General features: G+C 56.3%; 2 protein-coding genes across 5 annotated transcripts in view; one reads left to right on the forward strand and one right to left on the reverse strand.

Annotated features, from left to right (window-relative positions):
• Nucleotides 1-12,439, forward strand: part of SULT4A1 (sulfotransferase family 4A member 1) — a 996,812-nt gene that overhangs the window by 148,774 nt on the left and 835,599 nt on the right. The window lies entirely within an intron of this gene.
• Nucleotides 1-12,439, reverse strand: part of PRR5 (proline rich 5) — a 71,425-nt gene that overhangs the window by 51,109 nt on the left and 7,877 nt on the right. Inside the window, exon 1 of one of the 4 annotated variants that reach the window (XM_050805935.1) lies at nt 11,798-12,358. The exons of 2 other annotated variants lie outside the window; for them this stretch is intronic. The gene's annotated coding sequence lies outside the window, so the exon portion shown is untranslated. Of the gene's footprint in view, nt 1-11,797; nt 12,359-12,439 lie in introns of those variants that run through there. One more of the 4 variants, XM_050805939.1, reaches the window with a different exon arrangement.

The following is a 12,439-nucleotide window of genomic DNA, read 5'->3' on the forward strand; positions in this document are numbered from 1 at the left end:
GACAAAATGCCCACTTGCTGCCTAGAAGATCCGGGCCTTTACCCAGGCTCTGCCTCTGCCCGGGATGCCCTGCTCCTCTTCCTCCGGCTGGGTTATTTTTTCAGCGATAATAATAATAACAATGGGTAGTAAAGTGTGACTCAGAGCATGGGCTGTGCAGCCAGAGGATCGCAGCTTCACCACTTAATAGATGTCGACCTTGGGCTGATTCCCTCTGCTTAACCGTGCCTCAGTTTCCTCATCTGTGAAATGAGAATCCTCATCACATCTCCCTCCCTGGGTAACCACAGGCTCTAAACATATTCACAGCTGCAGGTGCTTGCTCAGCCTTGGCCATGACAGTGAGCTGACCTGCCTCCTCCTCCAAGGTGGCCTCGGGCCCTGCCATGCCCAGTTGGCAGGTTCCCCCAACCCCCACCATGCAATCCTTTCTCTCCTTCACCCAACTTAGCCAACAGTCCCTGACCCTCCTCCGTCCCCCTGCTTGTCTCCTCCGTCAGACCGGGTGCTCAGGTCAATGTTCAGGCACAGGTCAACATCCAGTGGACATTCATCTGCCCACACAGAGCTGGGGATCCTTGATCCGGGGCTTCCTCTCCTTGGGGCTCTGTCTGCCCACAGGGCCTCCTCTTTCCTTCCTAGCCTTCTAGTCACCTGCGCCCCCATCCCTGACTTCTGCAGCCTGCCCCCTCCCCCATCCTCCTTGGGCCCCGGTGCTCAGGTGCCGCTTCCCTCCTCTATAAGCTCAGTCTCACCCTCTCCTGTCAGACTCCTGCTGCCCCTGCCCTCTGGACCACAAAACCACCTTTGGCCAGCACTGCCTTATCCTGCTCCCTCTTAGAGCAAAACTCTGGGATGAGGCGGGGCATGATGGCTCAAGCCTGTAATCCCAGCACTTTGGGAAGCCGAGGCGGGCAGATCACTTGCGGTCGGGAGTTCGAGACCAGCCTGACCAACAAGGTGAAACCCCCGCCTCTACTAAAAATACAAAAATTAGCCGGGCGTGGTGGCGGGCGCCTGTAGTCCCAGCTACTCGGGAGGCTGAGAGAGGAGAATGGCGTGAACCTGGGAGGCGGAGGTTGCAGTGAGCTGAGATCGCGCCACTGCACTCCAGCCTGGGGGACAGAGCGAGACTCCGTCTCAAAACAAAACAAAACCTCCGACATTAGGTGAATGTGTGGCAGCCTTGCGGGGGTGGAGAGAGGGTGTTGAGACCGAGGGTTTATTAAATTGTGATAACAGCCAGGAGATCAGGCGCAGAGCAGGCAGGATGCTGGGAGGTGAAACTGAATTCTCCACAGAACACCGGAGGGCTTGAGGGGCTGCAACCTTAATAAAATGTAGCCTAGAAACAAATCTACCCACTGACAATAAGAGATGACAAGAAAACTTGTCTGACTCCTCCCAAGCTTGAGGTAGGAAAAAGTGTGCAGTTCTCCTGAGATCCTTTAGCCAAGAGTCTGCCCTCGCCTGGGATTAGGTTTGAATTTATAAAGCCTAACCCAACTGATAAGAAAAGCGGCCCCAGGCCCATGACAGCCCTAGGCTGCTTGGGGGAGCAATTATAAAAATGCTCTGGATAGGGAAATTATCATTAACAATAATTTATCATATATTGCAAAGCAGCTAGAAGAATTGTAATGTTCCAAATGCAAAGAAAAGATAAACGTTTGAAGTGATGGGTTTCCCGATTATCCGGATTTGATCAATACATTGTGTACAGGGGTCAAAATATCACACATACCCCAAAAGTATGTACAAGTGTTCTATATCAGCAACAATAAATAATGCTCTGGGACGCATGCCCACAAGCTGGGATTCTCACAGATAAAGCCTTGCCGGAGATAAACTCATGATCTCAAATTACACAACACACAGAAACAGACCACCCTGAGGGAGGGAAAGCAAACACCACACATACCAGGAGGAAATTCCGGAGACACCATTGGAAGGCGACTATAAAACTAAATTTGCCTCACATACTTAAAGATGTAAAAGAAGGAATCAAATATCGTATTTGCCAGGTATGGTGGTTCGCGCCTGTAATCCCAGCACTTTGGGAGGCTGAGGTGGGCAGATCATGAGGTCAGGGGTTCAAGACCAGCCTGGCCAACATGGCAAAACCCCGTCTCTACTAAAAATACAAAAATTACTTTGGGAGGCCAAGGCAGGCAGAATACGAAGTCAGGAGTTCGAGACCAGTCTGAACAACATGGTGAAACCTCGTCTCTACTAAAAATACAAAAATTAGCCGGGCGTGGTGGTGCGCACCTGTAATCCCAGCTACTCAGGAGGCTGAGACAGGAGAATCGCTTGAACCTGGGAGGTGGAGGTTGTAGTGAGCCAAGATCGTGTCACTGACTCTAGCCTGGGCGACAGAGACTCCATCTCAAAACAAATAAACAAACAAAAAATAGCCAGGCGTGGTGGCATATACCTGTAATCCCAGCTACTCAAGAGGCTGAGGCAGGAGAAACTTTTGATCCCAAGAGGTGGAAGTTGCAGTGAGCCGAGTTAATGCCACTGCACCCCAGCCTGGGCGACAGAGCGAGACCCTGTCTCAAAAAATAAAAACAACAGCAACAAAAAAAACCCCACAAGAATAGAACAAGATGCTGTAAAAGCCAGGTGCCCAATAGGGGAACTTCTTTTTTTTCTTTTTGTTTTGAGACCGTCTCACTCTCTCGCCCGGGCTGGAGTGCAGTGGTGTGATCCTGGCTCACTGCAACCTCTTTCTCTTGGGTTCAAGGATTCTTGTCCCTTGGCCTCCAAGTAGCTGAGATTACAGGTGTGTGTCACTACACCTGGCTAATGTTTGTATTTTTAGTAGAGACGGGGTTTCACCACGTTGGCCAGACTGCTCTCGAACTCCTGACCTCAGGTGATCCACCTGCCTTGGCCTCCCAGAGTGCTGGGATTACAGGCATGAGCCACCGTGCCCGGCCCCAGTAGGGGAACTTCTAATGTGTGGCATCATCACAGTGCTCCCCTAGGGAGAAAGGATAGTACCATGGAAGCCAGGGCCCTGGGTGTAGGGCCTGCAAGTGGAACTGTCTTTCTGGGCACTATCTGGGTTGAAAGGGGACAAAGCTAGGCGGAAGGGGCATCACGTATCTCGGCTTTGATTCTGGCCCCTCCCTTGGTGCTCGGGATTCTGTGTATAAGTTCTGAGCAACTCCAGCATGTGTCTGGGCATGTCTGAGAGGGTGTCAGGCACCACAGCCCACGCCTGGCAGAGTCATGGTGGCTGTGAGTGTGCGTTTCACTAGGGAGAGGGGTGTGGCTTTCACTGGGGACAGGGGTGTGGCTTTCACTGGGGAGAGGGGTGTGGCTTTCACTGCCTTCTCTGAAAGGGAAGCCTTGGCTCCCACCTTAAGGAGAAGCTGAGGGATAAGCACAGCCCTTCTCTGTGGGTGGAGGAGGGAAAACATTTTTGTGGTTAAATACACATGGCTCTATTCCAGACAGAGGATAAATCCTTTTTTGTTTGTTTGTTTTGAGATAGGGTCTTGCTCTGTCCATTCCGGCCTCTGCTGTCCATTTTACAGATGGTGAGACTGAGGTCTTGCACAGGAGTGGGATATGTAGGGTCACCAGCAGAGCAGGACTGTCCCGGTGCATGGGGTAAAGGACACATGCTCACTCACGGAGGCCCTACTGGGTGCTGGCACTGCGTACCATCTACCCTCCGACCCGGGGCAGACCCACAGGCCAGAATTGCCACCCACATTTTTCAGAAGAGAAACCAGAGTCTCCGAGGGAAAGCTGACTTGCCCGGGTTGTAGGGTGAGTGAGTGGAAGGGCTGAGATCAGAGTCCAGCTGTGACTCTGGAGCCACACGCTTCCCACGGTGACCCCGCCCAACACTGCACAAGCCTTCAGTAACCCCAGCAGCCTCCACTCCAAGAGTGCCTACTTCACGCCAGGCCCTGAGTCCCGGGCTGCCACTTCCCTTCCCCTGAGAGCCACAAGAGGGCAGTAAAGGGAGGCTCCAGAAGCCCTGGGAGGCAGGAGGCCTGAGCCTCCAGAGGTGACATTTCACCGGCACCTGGAAGGATGACCTCACCCAGCACGGCCAAGTGGAGCACAGACCAGAGCGACAGGAAGGGGCTGCTCCCCCACTGTGGACAATGACATCAGCCTGGCCCTGTGCTCGGCACCCACACCCACTGTCTGCCCCTAACCTCACAACAGTGCCCTGGGCAGAGGGTTGGGGGCGGGTGCACGCTGGGCAGTGCCAGGCAGCACAGGCGGTTGGAGCGCAGGCAGGAGGTGACCCTCGGGCCTCCTGACCCCGGTCCTCCGTGCTCTTTGCCCTTCCCCATCGTCCCCAGCACATTTTCTTTTGAATCTCGCTCTGTTGCCCAGTCTGGAGTACAATGGCACGATCTCGGCTCACTGCAAACTCCACCTTGTGGGTTCAAGCGATTCTCCTGCCTTAGCCTCCTGAGTAGCTGGGGCTATTCAGCTGCCGCCACCATGCCCAGCTAATTTTTGTATTTTTTTGGTAGAGGCAGGGTTTCACCATGTTGGCCAGGTTGGTCTTGAACTCCTGACATCAGGTGATCCACTCACCTCGGCCTCCCAAAATGCTGGGATTACAGGCATGAGCCACTGTGCCTGGCCATCACCAGCACATTTTCTACCACTCTTGAGGCTGGGTCAGCCTGACTTCCAGCTCCTGGCCTCACTGGGCTCACAGCTCAGGCTCTGTGGACACTGGGGTAGGGGGTTGGGGTAGCCACAGGCGGCTTGTTTAACTGAAAAGCCCCAGGCCCCTCCCCAGCCCACCCCTCTGGCCTGGGCCCTCCTGGATCCTCAATCAATTCCAGAAGTCCTTGTTTCGAGGCCCCCACCCAGTCCGGGGGACACACCCCACTTGTCGCTGCAGTCAGAGCCAATGAAACCAACCCCCGCGCGGGGCCCAGCTACTGTTCCTGGGCTAGGGCTTCTGCCAAAGGATTGGGCTGGCCCCTCTTCAGCCATCCATGAACCCTATCAAGGATGACAGGGGTGGACACAATTGCTCATGCGCAGAAGCTGCTTCCATCCCGCGGGTGGCTCGCGAGTAGGTTTCTCATCTTACTGATGGGGAGACTGAGGCTCAGGATGCAGCTAATGAGTCATGGGGAGGGGAGAGGGGGTGACTCTGCAGCCAGGGCTCTTGGGACCCCAGAGGGACTGGATCTGAGGCCGGTTAGGGGACCTGCCTTCAGGGGTCCCCAAGGGTCCATGAATTGCCCTTTGTTGGAGTCTGAGGCAGGGTGAGCTGGCAGGGTGGATACAGCCTCCTGACTCCCCGCTCCCCCTGCCCTCCTTCGGGGTGCTGGGCGTGGGAGGATGGCTCTGCCCAGACACCTGGCCCTGGCCCCAAGGGGACTCCTCATTCAGATCTTTTTGGCAGTTTCTGGTTTTGAGTAACCGAGGTCTGGGCCCTCTGTCTTGTGGTTCTGGGCGTGGGTGGCAGATGGGTTGGGGCCAAGGCAAGAAGCCTCTTCCTCAGGAGCTGGGGCTGCCAGGTGGCCCTCGAGGTGGGTATCTTGACTACAAACTCTGTCACTCCCCAAGCACTGGCTTGGCCCACGGGAATTTCCCCAGACTCAAGGGGCAGATGACAGGAAGGGGCTCTCCAGGGCTTCGCTGCAGGGATAAGGCCAGAGGGTGGCCATGCGGTTAGAAGCTCCCAAAAGCTCCCAGCTTCTTGCAGGGAGCTTGAGCCATCAGCTCCCAGGGTGTCTGAGAGGAGAGGCAGGGGACCCAGGGGCCTCCTTGAAACCTCCTGAGTGAATGAAAGCAGAGGCCGGCTTCCTGGGAGAAGGCTCTGTCCTTGGAAGCCAGGCTCAGTTCATGTCCACATGTTCACCGTTCACTTAGTCTGGGATGATCTTCCCTTAAGCCTGGTCTGGTTGGCCAACTCCTATTCATCCTGCAAAACCCTTCTTGGAGTAACCTAATCCACCAAAGTCTTCTCCATAGCCCTGCCCCACCACACACATCTGTGTTTGGAGGACAGTACTGTTCAGGCCACCCACTACAGTGGGCACATTCCCTGGTGGGCTCAGAGAGGCCTTGGGCGGCCCTGTAGAGTGAGAGCGGCAATTTCCTTAGGTGGCTCCTATAATAACATGGCTTAGCAGCTACTTAGCTCTGACCAAACACCAGGTACCGTGCTTGTCTCTGCGACATTCCCAGGCCAAGAGAGCCATCTGCAGCCTCCTTTTAACTCAAGTATTTCTTGAGAACCTCTTATGTGCCAGCCCTGAGCTAAGTGCTGGATTCAAATCTGACCTTGGCCAAATCAGTCACCCCGTGCCAGCCTCCGTGTCTTTACCAGGCTTTCATAATTGCTCTGTGAGAAGGCAGAGTGTGGGGGGCAGGGGGTCTTCATTTCACCTATGGGCACAGAGAGGCCAGCGGGGGCACACGGTGGAATCCAGAGCCCAGCACCAGAGGCTATGTCCAGGCACCCCAGCTGATAGCCACGGAGGAAGGTGGATGAAGAGCTCTGGCTGGGGCCTGGGTGGGCCTCCTCCACCTTCCCTTCCTCCTCCTCTCCCTCCCCCCCTCCTCCCCCTCTGCCTCCTCCTTCCCCCAGTCTCTCCACTCTCTGCCTATGGCATCCCCTGTATTAGAGTATGCTTAAGGAGGAAATTCACCTGAGCTCAGTGACTGTGACATTGCCTTCCCATAATCTTCCTGGCACTGTGACCAGAGACCTCCCTGGAGGGTCCTCTCAGCTTTGGGGCCAGCAGAGCAAGGCAGTGTGGCTAACCTTGACCCCTAGCATGCAGGCCTCTCCACCTCGTTGGGCTGGCTCCTCTCCTGAGGACATCTCAGCTCTGCTGGCCACGCCCCTCTGCAACTCAGTGGGCCAGTGGCCACGCCCTCTGTGACTCAGTGGGCCAGTGGTAAGGCAGGTCCATGGCCACGTGGTGCAGGTTCCCTCTGTGCTGTCTCCCGGGCCCCACAGATTCCTACTCTTGCCAGCTCCTCCCTCCAGCCACTGCTCTCTCAGGCCACAGCTCTGGCCACAGCATCCCCTCCACATCGGCCTCCCTGTGGCTGGGCTTCTTCCTCCTGGCTGCCCTCCAGGCTGTGGCCACAGGGACCTCTGAACAGGGCAGTTTGCCAACATCACCTCCTGCCTCAGCCCTGCGTGAGTCCCACAGCCCCCTCTGCACAGCCACACAAGGCACAGGTGTCCCCCTGGGGCTCAGTGGCTGCTCTTTCCCAGCAAGGCCCCTGGTCCCAATAAGGCTGGAAAACACAGAGTGAAACAGAGTTCAGCAGCCACCCTTGCCTCCACAGAGCTGTGCCTGCACTGTCTGCTGGACTCCCCAAAAAGGGATGTTTCCCAAACTTTTTTTTTCTTCTTTGAGATGAAGTGTCACTCTTGTTGCCCAGGCTGGAGTGCAGTGGTGCAATTTTGGCTCACTGCAACCTCTGTCTTCTGGTTTCCAGCGATTCTCCTGCCTCAGCCTCCTGAGTAGCTGGGATTACAGGTGCCCACCACCATGCCCAGCTAATTTTTGTATTTTTAGTAGAGATGGGGTTTCTACTATGTCGCCCAGGCCGGTCTCAAACTGCTGACCTCATGATCCACCTGCCTCAGCCTCCCAAAGTTCTGGGATTACAGGCATGAGCCACTGCACCCGGCCTCCCAAACTATTTTTTAACTAACATTTTGCAGAGCACTTCCCTGAGTTCCCAGGAATCCAGTCCAAGGAAGGCTGGCCCTCCGGGTGAACAGCCACCATCCTGCAGATTCCTACTATGTGGTAAGCACATGCTGAGCCCTTCATGGGCTGGTGTCAGTTGAGCCTCACATAGAGGCCAGGAGAGGAGGATCAGCACTCCAGCTCTGCAGACGCCGGGGCCGAGAACAGACTCAGCAACCACTGGTGGCATGGTAGGGTGAGGAAGGAAGAACCGCTGCAGTGCTACCCTGGCAGACAATCGTGGCCCTGGAATGCCAGGGTCCAGTGAGAGCTGCCGGGATGCACGAATGTGGAGACCACATTGTAGTCCGACCCTGCTCTGTCTGGGTCCTGCAGCCTGTGCCCCAGCACTGCCCTGCCCTGCCCCAGGCTCTCAAACCCCATCTTGGCTCCCTCCTCTGTCACACACTGCCACCACTGTGTCACCTTGAGTTCCTGGCAGGGGACTCTGAGCCTCTAAGCAGGCACCTAGGCTCTGGCAGGGAGCCAGGAACATGCCCTGGTGTGTGTGGGGGAGTCTGAGACCAGGTGTCCATCCCTTATCCTCCCAACCAGGGGATCTGTGGCTCAGGGAGATGTCCCAGCCCACTTGCCGTGGTGGGCAGGCACGGGAAGACGCAGCAGCTCCCATGGGGCAGTCAGGCACCCAGGGTGGGGAGGGCAAAGGCTGGTGAGCCCTGCTGTGGGACCTCCATGGAGGCAGTGCTGCCACGGCTGCGGCTCTGGGATGCCCACCTCCTGGCTGGGCTGTGGCGGGACCCCTTGCTGCCCCACCAGGCGGGGACCAGCCCTCCTGTTAGGTTCAGACGCTCACTTCTGTCCTTATCCCCCATCCTTCCCCATCCCACCTTTCCTTCTACTAAACGTGCACTTTAGGGTGGGGGAGGGACATGCCATTCCAGGGGCTGTGCTCAGCATTTTCTATACTTCCTCACAGGAAGCCACAGGGCAGGTGCCCTTCATCTCAAAGATGAAGTATCTGAGACTCAGAGAGGTAGAGCAAACTGTCAAAAGTTGCACAGCTGGATAGTGGTGGAGCTGGGACTTGAACCCTGGACCCTGTGACCCTAAAGGGCCACATCAGTATCTGTGCCCTACGGCCCCGAGCAGCCTCATTCTGAGAAAAGTTTGTTGACTGAATAAAGTAGAAAGCCCCAAATCACAGCAGCTCCCAGGAGGGACCTGACATCAGTGCTCCCCCCACCAAACCCACTCACTCAGGCTGAGGTCCAGCCCTCCCTCCTTGTGGGTCTCTCGTCCTCCTACTCACCTTCCTCCAAGTCTCCAGCCACACTACACTCACCCTCGCCCACACACCTGCCTCCCTCGCAGCCACCCTTCAGCACAGTGGCACCTGTACAAGCCCTCAGGCTGGGCTGGGGTCTTCTCCGGGCTTCCTGAGCCCCAGGCTTCCCTCTGCGAAAGTTCCAATCACACCATGGCTCTATGTCTTCTGACCAGCCTCCCCTATCAGACTAAATATCCCAGAGGGGAGAGGCTGAGTATTTTTTTTTTTTTTTTTTTGAGAGGGAGTTTCGCTCTTGTTGCCTAGGCAGCAATAGGGTGATCTCGGCTCACTGCAACCTCCACCTCCTGGGTTCAAGCGCTTCTCCTCCCTCAGCCTCCTGAGTAGCTGGGATTACAGGCATGCGCCACAATGCCTAGCTAATTTTTTTTGTATTTTTAGTAGAGATGCGGTTTCCCCATGTTGGTCAGGCTGGTGTCGGACTCCTGACCTCAGGTGATCCACCCGCCTCGGCCTCCCAAGGTGCTGGGATTACAGGCATGAGCCACCGCGCCCGGCCGAGGCTGTCTTTATGGCAGTGGCCCCCCAGTGTTACTGGGCTCTCAATGCACGCTCAAAGTCACTGAAGGGACTCTAAAAATTTGAAAAATACAAAAAAAATGGAAAAAGAAACAAACCACCAGAGAAATTACCGCTCCCCATCTCGGTACATTTCATTTGGGTCTTTTTTCTGTCTGTCTGTGTGTTTCTGGGACACCAGGGTGAGCATCCTAAGAACACAAGCCTGCCTCTGCCCACCTCCCTCGCAGGAATAAATGCTGCATTTGCAGAATGGACCTGGGGCGGCCCCAGGTATCCTCTGAGGCCTAGGAGAGGGGGCAGTCACTCAGGGTCACTCAGCTACAAGGGGAGAGGCCTAGACTTGAAGGCCAGTGCTCCTGACCCCCCAGGGCACTGACTCCCATGGCAGTCGCTTTCAAGGCCCCAGAAATCTTAATTTTCCACTGTCCGTCTGACCATCCATCATCCTGGAAGGCCAGGAAACCAGAGGCCCCGCCTGCACAGACGGTTCACAGAAGCAGCGAGTGCCCCACCCGCGTGCACCTGCAGGCTTCCTCCTGTCCCCTAAGGCAGGTGCCTCCTGTCCCCTAAAGCATTTCTGTCACTCACTCATGCTCTCAATTCATCGAATGCTGCTGGGGTCCCACTCTGTGCCAGCCTCCAGCTGAGCCCTGGGACCCAGAGATGAATCACACAAAGCAGCCCCAGGCTGTCGGGGAGACCTGGGAACAGGGCAGAGAAGCTCTGTATGACAAGTGCTGGCCCAAAGGCATGAGCAGAGCCCGGGTTGAGATGGCGCTGGGAGGGCCGTGGGTCTGCCCGGCCTGGGGTGAACAGGAGGCGGCCAGGAAGGATTTCTAGAGGAGGATGCCTTCCAGCAGCCGCTTAAAGAACCAGCAGGCAGGGCGCGGTGGCTCACACCTGTAATTCCAGCACTTTGGGAGGCCAAGGCAGGTGGATCACCTAAGGTCAGGAGTTCCAGACCAGCCTGGCCAACATGGTGAAACTCCATCTCTATAAAAATACAAAAGTAAGCCAGGTGTGGTGGCATGCGCCTGTAATCCCAGCTACTCGGGAGGCTGGGGCAGGAGAATCGCTGGAGGCGGAGGTTGCAGTGAGCCGAGATTGCACCATTGCACTCCAGCCTGAACAACAAAGGTGAAACTCCATCTGAAAAAAAAAAAAAGAGCCAGCAGAAGCCCAGCAGGTGAAGGATGGCAGGAAAATCGGACTACGCATAGGAATAGCAGGAGGAAGGCCTAGAGGACAGAAGGCTGAGAGTGAGCAGGAAGAGACTGCGTGTCCGGGCAGGTGGTGAGCGGGTGCAACAAGGGCCCAGCCCAGAACTGGGCGTCAGAGATGACCCGACCACCCACAGGGTTCCCATCAAGAGCCTGCATGCAGCCCGCTCCCTCTCACAGCTGCTGCATGCGTGGCTCTAGGGACCAGCACTTCCCTTCAGAATTCTGAGCACCTTAGGCAAAACTTCCACCTTAAAACCAGCCTGTCCTTAAGGCCTCCAGCACCAGCTCACGGTTATTTCCTGGACAAGCCAATGCAAAGCCTGCCAGGGCCTACTCTGGAAACTGGAGCTGGTGCAAAGGCTGATCTGTGTCCGCAGGCTTTGGTGGATGTGAGGCCGTGATAAAGAATAAGAACACAGGTGTGATCCTTGCTTGCTCAGAGAAAAAGCCAAGTTTATCCCGAATTCACAAATCAGAGACTGAGGCTCAGAGAGGTGAAGCAACCTGCCCGAGGTCACACAGCAGGTGACCAGGCCCAGGCACTAAGCCCACCCCTCTGACTCCCCTCACCATGGCATAAGCTCCCCTAGGGCAGGTCCATCTGATACGTCCCCCACTGGTCCCTGGAGCCTCGAGTGCTGGCCCCTGGCCAGGGCACCCAGAATGCTTTTTATGAATGAGTGAACAAAAGAATCTGAACCCCCTGCTCTTTGTCCCACCCCACGCAGCAGTAGGAAGAAGCCATCTGCTACTGTTTTTTGTTATTGCTGCTACTCTAAAAATCAAAAGCACAAACCCGAAGTCACAGCACTGTGTCACATCAGGGTGGACAGACACCCCAGTCCTGATTCAGGGCTGAAACGGAGTGGGGCTCCTCCGGGGCAGGGGCACACAGCAGGGTCTTGGAGTCAGACAGACCAGGGCCAAATCTCCACTCAGCCGCTAAGGGCTATGAAACCCGACACACCGCGCCCCGTCTCCATGCCTAGGCATCCCCACGTCTAAAACCAGACGCAAAGAGTACCTACCTTGCTGGGTGCCGAGAGGACTCAGGAGGTGGGATGCCGCCAGGGTGGGCACAGGTGGAATCCCAGCCCACGGGTGTCCTTTGCCCTGCGACCTTGGCTGAGGTCTGCACCCTCCTGGGGGTGAGCTCCGAAACCCTGCTCAGCACTAAGCACGCTGGATGCCTGGCCTTATGGGCAGCCGAATGGCTTACACATTAGGAAGCGTTCACATGGCCAAAGGGCAGAGGGGGCCCAGGAGCCTGAGGGCAGGTGGCTCACTGGGCTCCCCCATGACTCAGCAGAACTCAGGCTGCAGGCTCGGGTGGGAGCTGCCCCCGACTGCACCCTGTGCAGGGAAGCCCAGCTGCTGGCTGATAAATATTTTATCACTGCTCACAGAGCAGTCCCCAGGAAGGCGCCTGCAGCCTCCAAGCCCACAGAGCACCCCTTCCTGCCCGGACAGAAGGAACTGGCCGGGGCCAAGGTGCAGGATGGGGTCAGGAGCCCAGACAGCTCATTCCTGCCCTGCGACTACAGGTCAGCTCAGCACATACCCCTGAGCCCCACCCACACTCTACTCCACCCCATTTTGGGTGTTGGGCTCAGACTGCTATGCCCCTTGGACAGCCCCCCTCCTCCTCTTCACCCCACCTAGAACACCAG

Source organism: Macaca thibetana, chromosome 10 (assembly GCF_024542745.1).
Source record: "Macaca thibetana thibetana isolate TM-01 chromosome 10, ASM2454274v1, whole genome shotgun sequence".
In the NCBI taxonomy this organism is placed as follows: domain Eukaryota; kingdom Metazoa; phylum Chordata; class Mammalia; order Primates; family Cercopithecidae; genus Macaca; species Macaca thibetana.